Here is a 19,593-nt window from a genome sequence, read left to right as displayed (position 1 = left end):
ATTTTACTTGCGGTTTACTGGTCTGCAAAATTGGCACCTTGTCTTTGAGTTCATAAGGACTTATTTAAATAGCAATTCACTTTTCACAGCAATCCTGAGAAATAATTTTAAGTTGTTTATTTTTCCACACTTTCTGAAAAATGATTCAAATCACCCCCAATACAGGTATAAAGAGCCCAAGAACACAGCGGGAACAACTGAGCTCAGTCTGTCCCACAAAGTCAACTGTTACTTACATTTCAAAGTAGCAAGAAACGGAATGCAAAAATCACCGGACACGGCATCGTTTTTCACACACTCAATTAATACAGAGCTATAACAACAACAATAACATCTGATTTACAGAGCACATTTCATACAGACGATGTAGTTCAAAGTGCTTTACAATGGGATAAAGTACAACTAAAAGACAAAAAGTTGTCAGTTAATAGCAAGATTAAATAAATAGTTTTGAGCTGTCATTTGAAAATGACAACCGAGTCTGTATCCCTTGTAGCTTTTGGCACTGAGTTCCACAGATTAGGAGCGTAGTAAAAAGAAAGCTGACCTGTCAATTTTCTTTTGAGGGAGATTGTTTAATGTTAAAAGATCGGTGATGGAATACCTGAGAGCTGGAGCGGGATTATAAAACGAAAGCGCAACAGAATCGGTTTTCAAACGGTGGGAGGTTTTTGATTGTGCTTTTATGCGGACTGGACTTCACAAAAGAGTAAAATAAACGGCGGCTGAATGAAGATTCCAGTGCTCGATATAGGAACTGATTCGTTTCATTATGTTTATAGCAGGACTGCACGGAAAGAAGTTTGTTTTATAACAGAGCCTTACGGTTGGGGCATAACTTTTTTTTCCCTTTCAAAACTAGATGTTCCAAGCTGTTTCTCCCTGGTCAGCACACTGCCCATGGCGGGAGAATTTAAGGAGTTGCCCAAGAAGGGCACGAATTCCCGGCAAGCTGGTCACCATTGGGATCAGCCGCTTAAACTGGAGAAAATCCCCTGGGAAAACTTGGCATTCTGGCTCTGAATGAAACAAAAGTTTCTTTCTCCTTGTGAGCCGGAGAGGTTGCTGGTGGTGAAGGGGACTTGGGGAGGGGGGAGGAAGTTGAGGGCACGGCCGGGGGGAGGGGGAGGGGAACTCCATCTCTCAACTGATAAGAGGGAGACGGACAACTTTTAACCCCTTCCCCTCCCCCCACGAAGCCTACACTCTCCTCTCCTTTCTTCTTGCGCTCCACCAGTTAAAGGGGCTGGTCTCATCACCAGACGCACTTTCCAGAGGCAAACTGACGCTTGAGGGAGAAATGTTGGCAGGCTCAAGAGCTGTTACCGAACTGAAAGAAAAACAACATTAAAAGAAGTGTGTGTGTGTGTGTGTGTGTGTGAGGGGGCACTTCTTTCAGACCCACACAATCATCGGAACATTGCCACATTGCCCTGCACAATCCTGTCGCCAGCATGAGTGGAGGAGGGATGGTAGTGACAGCCAGAGGCATGGGGCAAGAGTGGTTCTCGAAATCTCTGTGTGTGTATGTGTGTGTGTGTGTGTGTGTGTGTGTGTGTGTGTGTGTGTGTGTGTGTGTGACAGAGTGAGTGAGTATGTGTGTGAGAGAGAGAAAGAGAGAGAGACAGACAGCGACGCAAACAGCGAGACAGACGGAGAGAGAGTCAGGGAGATAGAGACGGGGGGGGGGGGGAAGACAGACAGAGCCAGGGAGAAAAAGAAACGGACAGAGACATGGAGAAAGAGAGAAAGAGACGGGGAGAAAGAGAGAGACAGACGGGGTTGAAAAATAAAGAGAAACAGTCTGACAGGGAGAGGGAGAGGGAGAGGGAGGGAGGGAGAGGGAGAGAGGGAGAGGGAGAGAGGGAGAGAGGGAGAGAGGGAGAGAGGGAGAGAGGGAGAGAGGGAGAGAGGGAGAGAGGGAGAGAGGGAGAGAGGGAGGGAGAGGGAGAGGGAGAGGGAGAGGGAGAGGGAGAGGGAGAGGGAGAGGGAGAGGGAGAGGGAGAGGGAGAGGGAGAGGGAGAGGGGGAGAGGGAGAGGGAGAGGGAGAGGGAGAGGGAGAGGGAGAGGGAGAGGGAGAGAGGGAGAGAGGGAAAGAGAGAGAGAGAGAAAGAGCAGAAAGTCCTGTAGTGTTTTGCCACCACAGACAGCGTTTCAAAGGCAGATCAGGTTACCAGTAGCGTGCTTCCTACGTCAGCCAATTCCACAGGCAGGTAGCACAGTGACCTGGCACAAGCCGCAGTATCAGCCACACTGTCAACTCGGTAGCTGAACTGCGCACGGCCGGGAACCTGGGGTGCACCGCTCGGTCTGTGGCGGAGGAGGGTGGGGGGGGGGGATGGGAGTTGAATGCAAGCTCATCAAATGTGATACAGCCAGGCGAGGGAGAGGAAGGTCCGTTGAACATCGCGACGCGCGTGGGGGTCTGGAGTCTGAAACAAAAGCTGTCCCGGCTCGGCCACCGACGGTCAATGCCCGCTCGGTAATGCTTCGAGCCCGGCTGGCAGAACCTCTGACAGAAATACCTCGCATCTAAGGCGTGAAATCTGTGGCTGTGATTTCGCATTCCGTTCTGTCCTAGCGTCGTAGCGAAATGCGCCGCAAACGGTTACTCAGTGTTACATCTACAGTACCACACTACAGACAAACGCATTCATTTCGGGGTTCGGTTTGCTAAACCTACTCTCTGGGAAGAAAATCAAGAAGATCAAATCTTGAGTAAATTTTATCGAATTCAGATATTTCAACCTCACTACCCCCCCCCCCGCCAATTTACATTACAGCAATAGCATCAATGTGCTAACCGCCCCAAATCCAACTTACTCGGCGTTTATATAATTCACGCCGGCCTTACGTGGGAGGTGTGGTGTTGGTTGGGAACTTCTCCTGGAGTTAGTTGGAGGAAGGTTAAAACTTTTCCCCAAACTTAGAAAGGTTTTGTTCAAGATGATACATGTTCAACTCCCTCCCCCTCCTGCATTTTTATCTGGATTTATAAAATAGGGAACCTGTCCTCCCGAGAACAGGTGGCGAATGCCGCGCCGCCACTGCGGGCGGACGGGCGGTCTCAGTTTCCCCGGTGCGCCGTTATATGGGAATGGAGCTGTGGGCGGGGGAACAAGGCGACAGAGGAGGAACCGACAGAGGGGGATCAGTCTGCAGGCACATGCAGAACATTTGCCATAACAAGCTTTCTATGGTCCACTGATAAAAACTGGTAAGAGTCGACGGAGATTTGCCTGCGTTTTACCCATATCTCTGTAAACCATATCTACCCAAATGCTCCTCTAAATATTGTTATTGTACCTGCCTCAACCACTTCCTCCGGAAGCGCATTCTATATACAGACCCACCCTCTTAGTGATAAAGTCGCCCGTGAGGTTGCTATTAAATCTCTCTTCCCTTCGCCTCATTGCTTCCTGATTCCACAACCCTGGAAAAAAGATTGTCCCTGACAGTTTTATACTGTTGAATGGTGGGGGAATGAGTAGCGATAGAAGCTACCATCCCTCTGCCATCTCACTGGCCCAGATAATGAAGCCTGCAGAACACAGATTTACTTTCATTTGCCAAGTCTTTGTTTGCAGAATTAATCATGATTGACAATATTCCAAAACAAATTCCTACCTTGTGTCAGGAGTGTGAATTATACCTCCACTGCAATCTTGATAGCAATTTTTCATAGAATTAGAGACCTACTCATTTCTTTACAGGAGCCCTAACCCACCCTCTACATCCTACAGGCTCACTTTCAAGGACTCTACAACTCATGATCTCAGTATTATTTATTTACAGTTTTTTATCATTTGCATGATTTGCCTTCCTTTGCTGCGGGCTCAATAGATTGAAGATTCGGGATTGGTTAATGTCATTTCCAGTATTATTTATTTACAGTTTTTTCTCATTTGCATGATTTGCCTTCCTTTGCTGCGGGCTCAATAGATTGAAGAGTTGGGATTGGTTAATGTCATTTCCAGTACAGAGGTGTAAAGGAGAACGAAATAATTGTTACTTCAGATTCAATGCAGCACAAAAAGACACAATAAGATAAATAGCACAATAATTAAAAAAACAATAAATATAAATACGTAAGATAGCTTATATAGATAGATTGATTGTATGTCCATAAAGTGATGCTAGGCACAGGAGTGTCTGTACAGAAGGTGACTGACAGGAAATGATAAAGCAGTGGTGTTTGGGGGTGTAGTGGTAGAGTTATTGGGTGGGGGTGTTGATCAGCCTTACTGCTTGGGGAAAGTAATTGTTTTTGAGCCTCGTGATCCTGGCATAGATGCTACAAAGCCTCCTCCCTGATGGGAGTGGGACAAACAGCCCATGAGCAGGGTGGGTGGGATCCTTCATGATATTGCTGGACTTTTTCTGGCACCTTTCCGTATATACTGTATGTCCTTGATGGCGGGTAGATAGTGCCGGTGATGTGTTGGGCAGTTTTCTACAGTGGATTCCAATTAATTGGGCCATTGGTTAATTGGGATAGCCACTAATCTCGGACAACTCTTAAAGAGCAAAAAGAATTGAGAAAATAGTCGGGATGCCCTTCATTTATTTGGGATACCGTGATACTTAATTGGGGCAGGAGACTGTTGCTATTCGTTTCTAACTAGCATCAGTCATGTGCACTTGCAAGCAAAGGAGTTGCCATTAGACACTACACCGTGCTTCAAGCAAACTGTTTTCAAATAGCGTCAGTTGCGTGTGTTTGTGTTCAAAAAGCAGAGATTCTTGTCACTGAGAGTTGGCAAGAAATAAAGAGCAAGACAATTCAGAACTGTTTTGCTCACTGCGGTTTCAAGCATTCAGGTTTGGAGATGCCAGAAACAGCCAGAAGAGAAAATGAAATGATTTCATGACTTCAACAAGTTTGAAACTATGAAGAATTTGAAGGCGTCGAGTTCTTTGCAGTTTCTACTTTGAAGGTAATATCTTGAATGTTACAATGAAAATGAAGATTTGGAGGATACAGTTGCTGACAGCATTGGATGAAGGCAGGTTTCATGTATATGAAATATCTGTACTAGGTGTCTGCACTGATTTTGTTCATTTACAGTCGAAACAACGAATTCCTCTGTCAATAAGTATGAGGAACTAATACACAGTCTTATCGTATTGCTGTAGTTTTGGTAGTGCTCTAATTTGTTCCGTATTTCATTTAAATACATAATTAGTTACTCAGTTTGTCTTTTTTATACCTTTTTAACAATTTCCATAACGTGTGTGTGTGCGCGCGCGCACGCGCCCTGACTCATGGTGGAGTTGTCGGGGCGCCGTCAGGACAAGATTTTTGGTATGCTCATTGTATGGCGTGTCTTGGGCATCTGAAACCTCGTGAAGCCCATCCTTCTACGGGTTTTTTTTTTTACGACGTTGAGTTGTTAGCCCAACATTCAACCCAGGCGCGGATGGACAACTAGCCGGATTCGAACTCGGGACCTCTCGCCCAAGGTCCAGCACTGATGCCACTACGCGGCCAGCTGGTAGTTGGGGCTGCTGCTAAATTGAGCCAAACTGCACTAGTCCCAATGTGTCCCAATAAACTGGAATCCACTGTATTTCTTTGTACTATTGTGAATGCAGTCTTTGTTATAATTTTTCATCAATTCTATTGTATTTCTTTATTTTCCTGTAAATGCTTGCAAAAAAATGAATCTCAAGATAGTATATGATATAGTTCAAAGTTCAATGAAAATTTATTATCAAAGTACATATATGTCGGGGTATATTCATGCTACCTTGAGATTCATTTTCTTGCAGGCATTCACAATAGAACAAAGATATACGATAGGATCAATGAAAAACTACACACAAAGACTGACAAACAACCAATGTGCAAAAGAAAACAAAACCGTGCAAGTACACAAAAAACAAATAAATAAGTAAATAAATAATATTGAGAACATGACTTGCAGCGTCCTTAAAAGTGAGCCCATGGGTTGTGGAATCAGTTCAATATTCAGCTGTGTGAACTTTTTCCATGTGGATATACAGTACGTACTTTGATAATAAATTTACTTTGAATTTTGGCTTTATTTGAGTTACACGCAAGGGGTTAAGGGAATAAACTTGTAGGCATAAAAAACTGTGAACAATTTTTGAGAACTAGTTTCAAAAATCCTCAAGCAGTAGCTGAAAGAAATGTCTGAATTTCCAACAAATGTCATCGCCAACTACGAAGCACTTCTCCGGGAATCCCAGTACCACCCAGTGTCCCATTGTGCCTCCTTTCAAAGGGGAAAGAAACAGTTATTGTTCACTAATTGCATTTCCCTTGACCTTCTTCTTGTTCATAAAATACAGCAACGTTACAGTGCACCACAGGGGCTTGTTGCCTGGCAACTACACTGAAACTTAAAGGGGCATGGACTTAAAGAATAAAGTCCCAGTAAGAATAGTCTTAAAATTATTCAAAATTACATTGTCGAATGGAGAGTCTCAAACAACAAACTTGCATTTCCGTAATATTCATCTCAAGCTCAGCATCCCAAAGCATGTAAAGTTGTAAACTCAGTCAGCCCCATCATGGACACTAGCCACTCCAGCAACCAGGACATCTTCAAAACGTGCTGCCTCAAAAAGGCAGCATCCATCATTAGAGACCCCCATCATCCAAGACCTGCCCTCTTCTCATTGTTACCACCAAGGAGGAGGTACAGGAGCCTGAAGGCACATACTCAATATTTTAGAGACAGCTTCTCCTCACTGCCATCAGGTTCCTGAATGGACAGTGAACCCTTGGACACTGCCTCAGTATTTCTTTTGGGTTTTTTTTGCACTAGTTATTTAAACATATAAATATATATTTCTTATTGTAATTTATGATTTTTAATTATGTATTGCAATGTACTGCTGTACAAAACAATATATTTCACAACATAAGCCAGTGATATTAAACCTGATTCTGATTCCAATTCCAATGGAGTTCTATTGAAATGCGGTTCTGGTTGACCAATTGCTCTGGGCCGAATCTGTTTGCATGCACAAATAATAATAAAGAAATAAACAATGAATATTGAGATCATGAGATGACGGGTCTTTGAGGAACAGATCAGTGATGGGGTGAGTGACGTTGAGTGGTTCAAGAGCCACATAGCTGTTTTGAACCTGGTGGTGTAAGTCCTGAGCCTCCTGTACCCTCTTCCTGCTGGCAGCAGCAAGAAGAGAGCATGATCTAGGTGTGGGAGTCCCTGATTATGGATGCTGCTTTTGCAACGGAATGTTAAGGTGTGCTCAGTGGTTGGGAGGGCTTTAACCATGATGGAATGGGCCAAGTCCATTACGTTTTGTAGGACTTTCCGTTCAAGGGCATTGGTGTTTCCACACCAGGCTGTGATGGTCTCCACCACACATTTATAGAAGTTAGTTAAAGTTTGAGACGTTATCCTGAATCTTCACAAACTTCTAAGGAAGCGGAAGCATTGCCATACTTTCTTCATAATTGCACTTACATCCTGGGCCCAGGACAAGTCCTCAGAAATGATACACTGAGGAATTTAAAGTTCTGAACCCTCTCCCAGTGAGGACTGACTCACGGACCTACAGTTTCCTCCTCCTGAAGTCAGTAGTCAACTCTTTGATCTTGCTAAAATTGAGTGAGAGGTAGCTGCCGTGGTACCACTCAAACAGATTTTCAGTCCTCCTCCTGCATGCTGATTTGTCACCGCATTTGATCCGGCATATGACAGTGGTGTCATCGGCAAACTTAAACGTTCCATTGGAGCTCTGCTTAGCCACACAGTGTAAAGCAGAGGATTTAGCACACAACCCCGTGCTGATGGAGATTGTGGAGGAGACGTCGTTGCCTATCGGAACTGACTGGGGTCTGCAAGTGAGGAAATTGAGGATCCAATTGCATGAGGAGGTATTGAGGCCAAGGTTTTGGAGTTCATTGATTAGTTTTGAGGGGATAATGATACTAAATGATGAGCTGTAGTCGATAAGGAGCATTTTTGCTGTTCAAATGTTCCAGGGTTAAGTGACGAGCCAATGAAATGGCATCTGCTGTGGACCTGTTGTGGTGATTGGCAAATTGGAGCTGACGCAATTCACTTCTCAGGCAGGAATTGATCTGTTTCATCAACTGCACCGGGCGGGTGGGGTCTTTGATTACGCCGGCTGCTTCACTGAGGTATAAATAAGTATAGACAGAGCCCACAGAAGGGAGGCTGATTTCTGTGATATTCTGAATTGTGTCCACAATCCGCTACAGTTGCCATACCAAGCCATTATGCATCCAGACAGAATACTTTCTATGGTACCTTGGTAAAAATTGGTAAGAGTAGACAGGAACATGCCAAATTGCATTAGCATCCCGAGGAAGTAGAGGCATTTCAAGTTAATTGTACTTTGGGGGGCTCGATGATGATGCCTCACAACCTCAACATCTCAAAACAGGCAAAATGCAATACTCAATTTTCCAAGCATGAATACAGTTTGAAACGGAAGTAAATAAATAGAGAAAAACTGCAGCCCTATTAAAAGCCAACCACATTAAAATGAACATTAAATCACTTACTTCACTGCTGTCTGTGCTCCATATTCAACTTGGCTTGTGTTATAATAGGGGGTGCAGTTAAAAGAGTTACTTATTGTTTGCAAAGTGGTTTGGGACATTACAAGCCTGTGAAAGGCATATTAATAGAACAGTGATTTATATGGAAAACTACTCTTTCAACTATTAAATAAGTAGAAAAGATGGCAGCAGAGCCTGGCACTATAGACTATAAATACATACTCAGTGGCCACTTTATTATGTACCTCCTGTACCTAATAAAGTAGCCACTGAGTGTATGTTTGTGATCTTCTACTGCTGTAGCCCATTCTCTTCAAGGTTCGACATGTTATACATTCAAAGGTGCTCTTCTACAGATCACTATTAAAATATGTGGTTATTTGAATTACTGTCACCTTCCGCTTGAACCAGTCCGGCCATTCTCATTAACAAGGCGTTTTCACCCACAAAACTACCAGTCATTGGATTTCTTTTTGTTTTTTTGCACAATTATCTGTAAATTATCTGTTGGCGCGTGGCCAAGTGGTTAAGGCATTCGTCTAGTGATTTGAAGGTCGCTAGTTCGAGCCTTGGCTGAGGCAGCGTGTGTGTCCTTAAGCAAGGCACTTAACCACACATTGCTCTGCGATGACACCGGTGCCAAGCTGTATGGGTCCTAATGACCTTCCCTTGGACAACATCGGTGGCGTGGAGAGGGGAGACTTGCAGCATGGGCAACTGCTGGTCTTCCATAGAACCTTGCCCAGGCCTGCGCCCTGGAAACCATCCAAGGTACAAATCCATGGTCTCATGAGACTAACGGATGCCTATATCTATAAACTCTAGAGACAGTTGTTTGTGAAAACCCTAAGATATCAGCAGTTTCTGAAATACTGAAACCACCCCATCTGGACAATCATTCCACGATCAAAGTCACATAGACCACATTTCTTCCCCATTCTGATGTTTGGTCTGAACAACTGAACCTCTTGACCATGTCTGCATGCTTTTATGCACTGAGTTGCTGCCCCATGATTGGCTGATTAGATATTTGCATTAATAAGCAGGTGTATAGGTGTATCTAATAAAGTAGCCACTGAGTGTACATGGTTCTGTTGGCAACACCTCCAGATCGAAAAATTTATGTCACACTTCAGAGACGTGTACAAAGCTTGAGGCTGACAACCCAGTGAACGCTATCTGTCAGATGAGGGGAAATCTGTCTGCTCTTAGATGGACACAGAAGATCCAAGTCTGGAGAAGAGCAAGGTAGTTGCCTGGACTGTCCTGGACAGTAATTACACTTCAGCCCATGATACTTTAAAAAAAACTATTACTCTCAAGGAGAAACAAGAGACTGCAGATGGAGTCACAGCACAGAAGCAGGCCCAGTGCCTATCTATTCACTCAACTGTTATTCTGCCTAATTCCATCGATCTGCACCTGGATCATACCATTCCCATTCCCTCCAGAATCCAGTATCTGAAAGCAGGTTTGATTGCAACATTTAAAGGAAGTTTTTTCTAGAAAAAACTTCCTTTAAATGTTGCAATCAAACCTGCTTTCAGATACTGGATTCTGGAGGGAACAAAACGAACTGGATACAGGGTCTTGGCCCAAAATGCAGGGACGGGGCACTTGATACTCGACAATGTATTGATCTTAGAGCAGTGTGTGTCTGACGGTATTGGTATTATCTTTCTCCACTTCATCTTTGAGCCTGCTTTGTGTGTTTTACAGTGAAACCTCTGTTTAAACACTGTCCATTTGGAGGAACATTTGCACTTGATGGAGAATGCAGTTCGATGGTGAAGCAGGCTGGAGGGGCCAAATGCCTAATCATGCACATATGTCTTATAGTTTTGTGCCAGGGCCAAACAACACAGGCCGCAGTCCAGTCTGCCTTCCAACCTGAATTTCAGTGAGGAATGAAAATTCTCATGTCCTGCGCCTCATGCTTTTTACTAAACTGTGCACTTTCCCAGATGGCTTTCAGCCAAATACAAGGGTTACAGAAAACCTGACTTATCAACATATGATTTTACGTCAATTCCCCCATAAATTTCTCAAGAAAGTTAGAAATAGAAATGCAAACATCTTCAAGTGTTATGGAATAGGGGTAGCAGCTAATTCATTCAAAAGATAAGCAGTCTTCAAAATAAAAATGCTTTCATGTAACCTTCCGAACAAACTCATTCTCTGTTAAGAGCAGAGTTGCCGGCTCACAACAAGATGCCACTTAAGATATTTGATTTGTAAACTGACATGGTTAAAAAAAAGTAGAGGGCTTTCCAGTAGGGCAATCCTAGGTAGTTTCAAGAGTGGGTTGTAAACACAAGCTCCTTCTGCAGATGCTGGGGTCAAAGCAACACTCACAACACGCTGGAGGAACTCAGCAGGTCGGGCAGCATCCGTGGAAATGATCAGTCGACGTTTCAGGCTGGAACCCTTCATCAGGACTGTAGACGGAAGAGGCAGAGGCCCTACAAAGAAGGTGGGGGGAGGATGGGAAGGAGAAGGCTGGTAGGTTCCAGGTGAAAAACCAGTAAGGGGAAAGATAAAGGGGTGGGGGAGGGGAAGCAGGGAGGTGATAGGCAGGAAAGGTGAAGAAGGAATAGGGGAAAGCACAATGGGTAGTAGAAGGAGGCGGAACCATGAGGGAGGTGATAGGTAGCTGGGGGAGGGGGCAGAGAGAAATGGGATAGAGGAAGGGAGAGGGAGGGAATTACCGGAAGTTGGAGAATTCTATGTTCATACCAAGGGGCTGGAGACTACCTAGACGGTATATGAGGTGTTGCTCCTCCAGCCTGAGTTTAGCCTCATCATGGCACATCTCAAGGGGCTGGAGACTACCTAGACAGTATATGAGGTGTTGCTCCTCCAACCTGAGCCTGTAATGTGCTGTAGATATCTAAGATTCTATGTTAAACTATTGACACTTGGAAAAATACCTTATGTATCACTATAACACCCATTGATACTTTAAGGCCATCAAAACTTGTCATTGGAAGTGGAACATTCTGATTCCATTCTGTGGTAACTACACAGAGAAAGGCCTTAAATAAATCAACTTGTTAATCAAGCCTCGTTGTAATTGTTCATTTCTGACTTATGGAAAAGAAACCAGCTTCCAGACAGCTCACAGGAATGGAACCCTTAGCTAAGCCAGTGTTATCTCACTGAGAAGCCGTCATTGTTGTGGTTCTCAGTTCAAGAGTTCATTCCAAAGATGCTGCCCTCAGCAGTGCAGCAGTCCTTCAGTATTACACTGGAGTGAGAAGCTACACCTTTCTGGTTAAGTCAGCCACCCCAGAAGCCACAGACTTCAAGGACATCACCAAGGATCCCCACCATCCAAGGCATGCTCTCTTTTCATTGCTGTAATCAGAAAAGAGGTACAGGAGCCCTTGGTCTCACACCTGCAAGTTGGGGAACAGTTATTACACTACAACCATCGGATCCCTGAACCAGCGTGGATAACTTCACTCACCTCAACACTGAACTGACTCCACAACCAATGGACTTACTTTCAACTCACGTTCTCAGTATGTATGTATGTATGTGTGTATGTATGTATTTATTTATTTTTTGCTGTGTTTACACAGATCATCTTGTTTTGCACATTGGTTGTTTGTCAGTCTTTTGTGTGTGTGTGTGTGTGTGTGTGTGTAGTTTCTCATTTATCATATTGTATCTCTTTGTGAATGCCTGCAAGAAAAATGAATCACTGGGTGATATATATGAATATATATATGAATAGGAGTTGAAGCAAAGTCTCCCTCAGTCCTGGAACTAGCTAATGTAATTAATTAAGGAATTGAGGCAGGGGCTGAGTCCACAACTTATTCTGTATTTGGGCTTGGATTTGTTGACTTCTATTTTGGTAACCAAAGTGATCCCACAAAAATATCCACTTCAGCTGTAAGAATCAAAAACATTACATACAAATAATCCCAATTAAAAGGGAACAGAGTCCATTTTTTCCAAAACGTGTGCAAATTCCACACACATGTATGAAGTACTATCAAAAAATGCTCGCAAAATCTAATAACATCACGGACGTAGATTCTTCTCCCAAATACCTGGAACATCACATCTACAAAGAATTTTTAAGTGCTTTAACAAGTTCACACACCACCTATAGCTAGTGATTAATGGGAAATTCCCTGGAAATTATCTATTGTGAAAATATGGAATTTTCAAAGAAATGTCTTTGGGGCGGCGTGGTAGCGTAGTGGTTAGCACAGCGCTTTCCAGTACCAGTGACCTGGGTTCAATTCTCACTACAGCCTGTAAGGAGTTTGTACGTTCTCCCCGTGACCACGTGGGTTTCCTCTGGGTGCTCTGGTTTCCTCCCACAGACCAAAGACGTACCAGTTGGTAGGTTAATTGGTCACTGTAAATTGTACCGTGACTAGGTTAGGATTAAATTGGGGACTGCTGGGCAGCATAGCTTGAAGGGTCAGAAGGGCCTATTCCAAGCTGTATTTCAATAAATAAAGTATCCCCTTTAGCTCTGAAGGGAGGGAAGGAACTTACTAACAATATCTGTATTTCAGTTGTAGCTTAGACTAAATAGGGAATAGGAAAGAAATGTGACCTAAGTAGCTATGACTGCTGGTGCCAGATGGGGTGATTTGAGTAAAACCCTAATGCTGCTTCATATGTAATTTATTTTATTTTCGTTTGGCAATACAGTGCAGAGTAGGTCCTTCAAGACTTCAACCACACCACACCACCCCAGCAATCCCTAACGAGCCCAATTAACCGTAGCCTTATCATGGGACCAAATAGCCTACCCGGTACGTCTTTGGACTGTAGGGGGGACTGGAAGAGCTGGAGAAAACCCAATGCATTCTACAGGGATTCCTGTATGGAGACGGTGGTTGGTGTCGGGGGGGTCAGTAGTCTTACAGCCTGGGGGAAGAAGCCAGTTCCCATCCTAACAGTTTTCGTCCTAATACTATGGTACCTGCTGCCTGGCGGTAGGGGGTCAAAGAGATTGTTGGACTGAAGGGAGGGATCAATGACAATGCTAAGTGCCCTGTGTATTCAGCGCTCCGGATAATTATCTCAGATGGGTAGAAGAGAGACCATTCCATACCATTCCTGCTGTCACTTCCACTAAGAGCCCGGCACATCTCTGCTCTTCCTCCCTGAAATCACATGGCCTTGAGATCAAGGAGTAGGTGCTGTCGGCTGGAATGTTGCTCCTGTAATCCCACAAGCTTGGTCGGGCGATAGAATTCTCGGTAAAACAGTTTCAAGCCTTGCCAGGGTCTGGGATCAATTAAGATTTCTGCTTTTTTTTAATATATGAACAGAGCAGTGCTAAACGTCAAGGAGTGCGCTGGCTTGCGTTACGCTTTACAATAGACACACCTCTGAGGCAATCTCAGCAAAGTATGTCCTGCAGAAGAACATGCCAAAACACAAATGGGAGTAGTGGAGAGAAGAGAGAGGGAAGAGGACAAACTTGCACAAAAGTACCATAAAAATGGTACGTATGTCACACCAGTATACAAATCCCTCTTCCCCACCCCCACTCACCTGCTGCTACCCCTAACAGTCTTGGGACACTTCAATATCTTGAATTTTGGAAACAGTTTTCTGGAGTACATTTAGCTTTTCTCCCATAAGTTTTAGGTCAACAATGGAAAAAAAAAACTCAATATAAGTTTTCCTTTTCAGACCTGAAGCAGGGTCTCGGCTCGAAGCTTCAACTATTTATTTTATTTCCGTAGATGCTGCCTGACCTGCTGAGTTCCTCCAGCATTTTGTGTATGTTGCTCTGGATTTCCAGCATCTGCAGACTCCCTTGTGGTTAATATAAGTTTTAAGACTGCATATATTTTATTAAGGTGGTATTTCACAATTTGATTTCTTCAGGTCAGCCTCAAAATCACTGACACCTGCCATAAAATTTATGGTTTTGTGGAAACAGTAGTGTTTAATAAGCGGCTGTCGAACACAGCTCATGTTGGGTAACCAAACCTTTATGCCATGAGCCAGCATGCAAATACTGATCCCCAAAAAATAATCTCGTGAAATATAATTGTAAAATTATCCCAAGCTTCAATAAACAAACTAGTGTAAAAGTCCCTGCTCTGTGAAGCCGGAGTGATTGCTGGTATTAAAAAGCTGCCTTGATCATAATAAATTAGATCTATTTATCACACGTACATCAAAACATACAGTACTGTGCAGAAGTCTTATTTTCTAAATGGAGAGAAAATTCAAAAACCTGAGGTGCAAAGGGAATCGGGAGTCCTCGTGCAGGATTGCCACAAGGTTAATTAGCACTTTGAGTTGGTGAGAAAGGCAAATGTGATGTCAGCATTTATTTCAAGAGGACTAAAATATAAAAGCAAGGATGTAATATTGAGGCTTTATAAAGCACTGGTGAGCCTTCATTCGGAGTATTGTGAGCAGTTTTGGGGCCCTTATCTAAGAAAGGATGTGTTAATATTGGAGAGGGTTCAAAGGAGGTTGATGAAAATGATTCCGGGATGGAAAGGCTTGTCATATGAGGAGGGTTTGATGGCTCTGGGCCTCTACTCACTGGAATTCAGAAGAATGAGGGGTGACCTCATTGAAACCTATCAAACCTTGAAAGGCTTTGATAGAGTGAATGTGGAGAGGATGTTTCCTGTAGTGGGGGAGCCTAGGACCAGAGGGCACAGCCTCAGAATAGAGGGGTGTCCTTTTAGAACAGAGATGCAGAGGAATTTCTTTAGCCAGAGGGTGGTGAATCTGTGGAATTCGTTCCCTGGTTGTGTAGAGATTGATAGATTCTTCATTCATCAGGGCATGATGGGATATGGAGAGAAGGCAGGAGATTGGGGCTGAGAGGGAAAATGGATCAGCCAGGAGGCGGCACGCTAGAGTAGTGATTAGCAGAATGCTTTACAGTACCAGCGATTCGCGTTCAATTCCCTCTGTTGCCTGTAAGGAGCTTCTGCATTCTCCCCATGACCATGCGGGTTTCCTCCAGGTGCTCTGGTTTCCTCCCACATTCCAAAAGGTGAACAGGTCAATAGATTAATTGATCATTGTAAATTGTCCTGTGATTAGGCTCAGATTAAATTGGGCATTGCTGGGCAGCGTGACTTGAATGGTCTATTCCACACTGTATGCCAATAATACTAATAAATAATAATAAACGACAGAACAGAATCGACGGGCCAAATGGCCTAATTCTGCTCCTATATCTTATGGTCTTACGGTCTTATATGTATAGCTAAGACGCCTAAAACTTTTGCATAGTACTGTACAGTGAAATATGTCGCTTGTGTTAAAAGCAACACACCCTAAGGAAGTGGTGGGAGCAGTCTGTAAGTGTCACCACCCATTCACAGCGTGGCCACCATGTTCAGCACATCAAGCAACAACAGCAACAACAAACAGTAACAGCTAAACAATCCACTGTGCACGGCTGAAGTCTAAAAGGTCATGAATAGTTTAAAACAAACATTCAAAGTAGATCAAGGAAACAAAAGGATGTTTAAAAGAGTGACGCACATAATGTGAAAATATCCTCTGATATGCTGTACATGAAGACAGCATTTCTCAGACTTGTCTCCCTCCCTTCTTGCTACTACCATTGGGCAGGAGGTGCAGGAGTCTTGGGACCCACGCCACCAGGTCTGGGAGTGGCTTTGCCCTGCAGCCATTGGACTCCTGGACCGGCTTCACTCACCTCAGCACTGACTGACTCCACAGCCTGTCAACCCTTTCAGGGACTCTGCAGCTCGTGTTTCATGAGTTATTTGTTTTACGTTTTAATTACTAATCCTCCCAGGAGGGGGGAGAAGATGGCGGTGCGACGGCAGAGCGTGCAGCCACTTCGGTGATGATATCTGTTATCTGTCAGGTAGGGGACCGTGCACAATTCTGATTTGATGGGGATAGACGTGAGAGCACAGAGGAACATCTGGAAAACTTCTGAAATGCCCGCTTCGCTGCCGCTGCTACTGTGTGGTAACCAGAATCTCCAGAGCCGAAGGCCCCGAAATCCTCAGCTTTGCGTGTTTCAGCGGCCGGGGAGAGGGCGAAGGCGCTCGGCAGGCCGTATCGGAGAGGCTGGTCGGAAGCTTGAAGTTTTCGGACGGATGGACTCAGTGTCAGCTGTGGTCGGCTGCTTCCAAGGCATTGGCAAGTTGACGGTGCCTGGAGGTTTATGGCAGGGGTTTTCTCCCTTTTGCCGCCTGCTATCAGGGACTCGGGAGTCGATCGACTCGGGACTTTGAGACTACTTTTACTGTGCCCATGGTCTGTTCTTCATCAAATTATGGTATTGCTTTGCACTGCTGTAACTATGTTATAAATTATGTGGTTCTGTCAGTGTTAGTCTTTGGTTTGTCCCGTTTTCTGTGATATCACTCTGGAGGAACATTGTATCATTTCTTAATGCATGTATGCATTTCTAAATGACAATAAAAGAGGACTGAGTGTTCTCATAATCTAATCTAACTGTATTTGCCTGACATGTCCTTGTTTGCATATTGAATGCATGTAGGCCTTTGTTGTGGGGTGCTTTTAGGATTCTATTGTGTTTCTTTGTTTCTGGGTGCCTGCACGAAGATGAATATTACTTCGGCCAAACTGGGAGAAAACGACCCACAAGGATCCTTACTGGCTGTGCAGCGACATGACCAACTCTCCCTCGTCTCTACCCATGAAGATCGAGAAGGGCACAAATTCGACCGGACATCAGTGAAAGTCACGGTGCAAGCAAACACCCAGCATGCAAGAGAATTCCTGGAAGCGTGGTTTGCCATGAACAATTCTGTAAACAGACACGTAGACCTCGATGCTACTTGTGAGCCGACGTCGGTAAATTTCCGGATCATAACGCACGAAGTTCGTCACACAGCCAATCAGCAACTAGAGCTCCTTCCGCACATCACCACTGAGTTTCTGAAATGACGTCTAATCAGCTGATTGAAAAGTATATGAAGGCCAAGCATTTGGAGGCCACACCACAATCAATAGCAAGGATGAGGTGTCCTCGCATGGTGACGAAACATTTGCAAGTAAATTGCCAGGATCAGGGAACAACTCAACCCAACCATGAATCTCAAGGTTGTATATGGTATACATACTTCGATAATAAATGTACTTTGTACTTTGATGTTACTGCATAACATCAGAAGGCAAACCAGCACACATTTTGCAGAATATCAGTACATTTTAATATTTTTTTAATACAACAGATGTGGCTCAAACAGCACACAGCCACCTCGGTCTTGGTGAACATGTTTGCATTCCTGGCTAATGTCATAGATAACGGAGGGTGATAACAGAAATCAAAGATTAACAAGATAGCTCTGGAGGTGAATGATCAAGTCATTCAGACAATAGAACAGGATCAACATTCCCTCTAGTTTTTTTTAAACCAGCTGCACAGACCAGCCATTGTTCTGAGCAGGCAATTTTTACATGGCCCAAAAACTGCATGGCACTGTTACAAAACATTTTATAAAAGAAAATTCCAGCTGTGCAGCCACAAAGGCTACGTGTGCGGGGGCATTTCAGTTACTGTGCAGCCGCGCACCCGCTCCTCTTAAAGGGAACAGTGAACAGGATATTGATAAGGTGAAGGGTCCTGTTGTTGTAGGTTTGGCCATCTGTTTGAGGACCGAAGGGTCAAGGTTCAAAGAGGAAAAGTTAAACATCTATTTCCTATCAGAACAGTATGAAGGAAAACTTACAGGAAACTTCAACTATCTTTAGAGGTTAAATCTTTTCCACTGTTTTGGCTGCTTGGAATGGACTTTTTAAACTGTTGTTTAAACCATATTTTTAAAACCAAAATGCAGCATTATAAGTAAAAGTAAGTTTCTGCAATTAAATGCAGTTTGGAAGAGAGCCTGGAGATGAGTTGGTAGTTAAGGCATCCGTTAGTCTTGTGAGACCATGGAAAGTCTTCACTCAAGGTTGTATGGAAGACTGGCAGTTGCCCATGCTGCAAGTCTCCCCTCTCCATGACACCGATGTTGTCCAAGGGAAGGGCAAGGGCCGATACAGCTTGGCACCAGTGTCGTCGCAGAGCAATGTGTGGTTAAGTGCCTTGCTCAAGGACACAACACGCTGCCACGGCTGGGGATCGAACTCACAACCTCTAGATCGCTAGTCCAATGCCTTAACCACTTGGCCACATGCCCAACCACGTGGTAGTACGGAAAGCAAATGCAAAGGTAGCATTCGCTTCTAGAGGACTAGAATATAACAGCAAGGATGTACTGCTTATAAAGCTTTCATCAGATCATGTTTGGAGTACTGTGAGCAATTCTGAGCCCTGTACCTAAGGAAAGCTACGCTGGTGTTGGAGAGGATCCAGGGAAGGTTCACAAGATTGATCCCAGGAATGAAAGGCTAATGGTAAGAGGACCATTTGATGAGTCTGGGCCAGACTCGATGGAGTTTAGAAGGATAAGGGGAATCTCAAGGAAACATGTCAAATACTGAAAGGCCTAGATAGAGTGGACGTGGAGAGGATGTTTTCCGTAGTAGGAGAGTCTAGGACTGGAGGGCACAGCCTCAGAATAAAGGAACTTCCTGTAAGAACTGAGATGAGGAGGAATTCCTTCAGCTAGTGGGTGAGGAATCTGTGGAATTTGCTGCCACAGAAAGTTGTGGAGATCAAATCACTGGGTGTACTTAAGGTAGAGATTGATAGTTTTTGATTGATAAGGAGGTTAAGTATTACAGGGAGAAAGTATGGGCATAGGATTGAGAGAAACATCAGTCATGATTGATCGGCAGAGAAAACTCGATGGGCTGAAGGGCCCAATACTACTCCAAAGAAAAAAGCCCTAGCTCACTCAACCTATCCTCACAAGACATAGATCATAATCCAGGCAGCATCCTGGTAAATCTCCTCAGCATCTTCTCTAAAGCTTTCACATCCTTCCTATAATGAGGTGAACAGAACTGATACAAATGCAATTTATCAATAGCCTGCGAATAAAATCAACATTTTTCAAGCCTCATTCTTAAAACAAACTGAATAGATGTAATTTAGGAATATATTACCATCACAAGAGCTATTATTAAGTGGGGCGGTGCACAATCTCCTGTTTATA

At 44.0% G+C, this 19,593-nt stretch overlaps 2 protein-coding genes across 7 annotated transcripts in view; one reads left to right on the top strand and one right to left on the bottom strand.

Annotated features, from left to right (window-relative positions):
• Positions 1–19,593, bottom strand: part of ralgps1 (Ral GEF with PH domain and SH3 binding motif 1) — a 761,372-nt gene that overhangs the window by 354,654 nt on the left and 387,125 nt on the right. The window lies entirely within an intron of this gene.
• Positions 1–19,593, top strand: part of angptl2b (angiopoietin-like 2b) — a 56,210-nt gene that overhangs the window by 1,093 nt on the left and 35,524 nt on the right. The window lies entirely within an intron of this gene.

The sequence above is a fragment of the Mobula birostris genome, chromosome 22, assembly GCF_030028105.1.
Source record: "Mobula birostris isolate sMobBir1 chromosome 22, sMobBir1.hap1, whole genome shotgun sequence".
NCBI lineage: Eukaryota > Metazoa > Chordata > Chondrichthyes > Myliobatiformes > Myliobatidae > Mobula > Mobula birostris.
The sequence above is the reverse complement of the archived record's forward strand: the minus strand, read 5'-3'. Positions and strand labels throughout refer to the sequence as shown.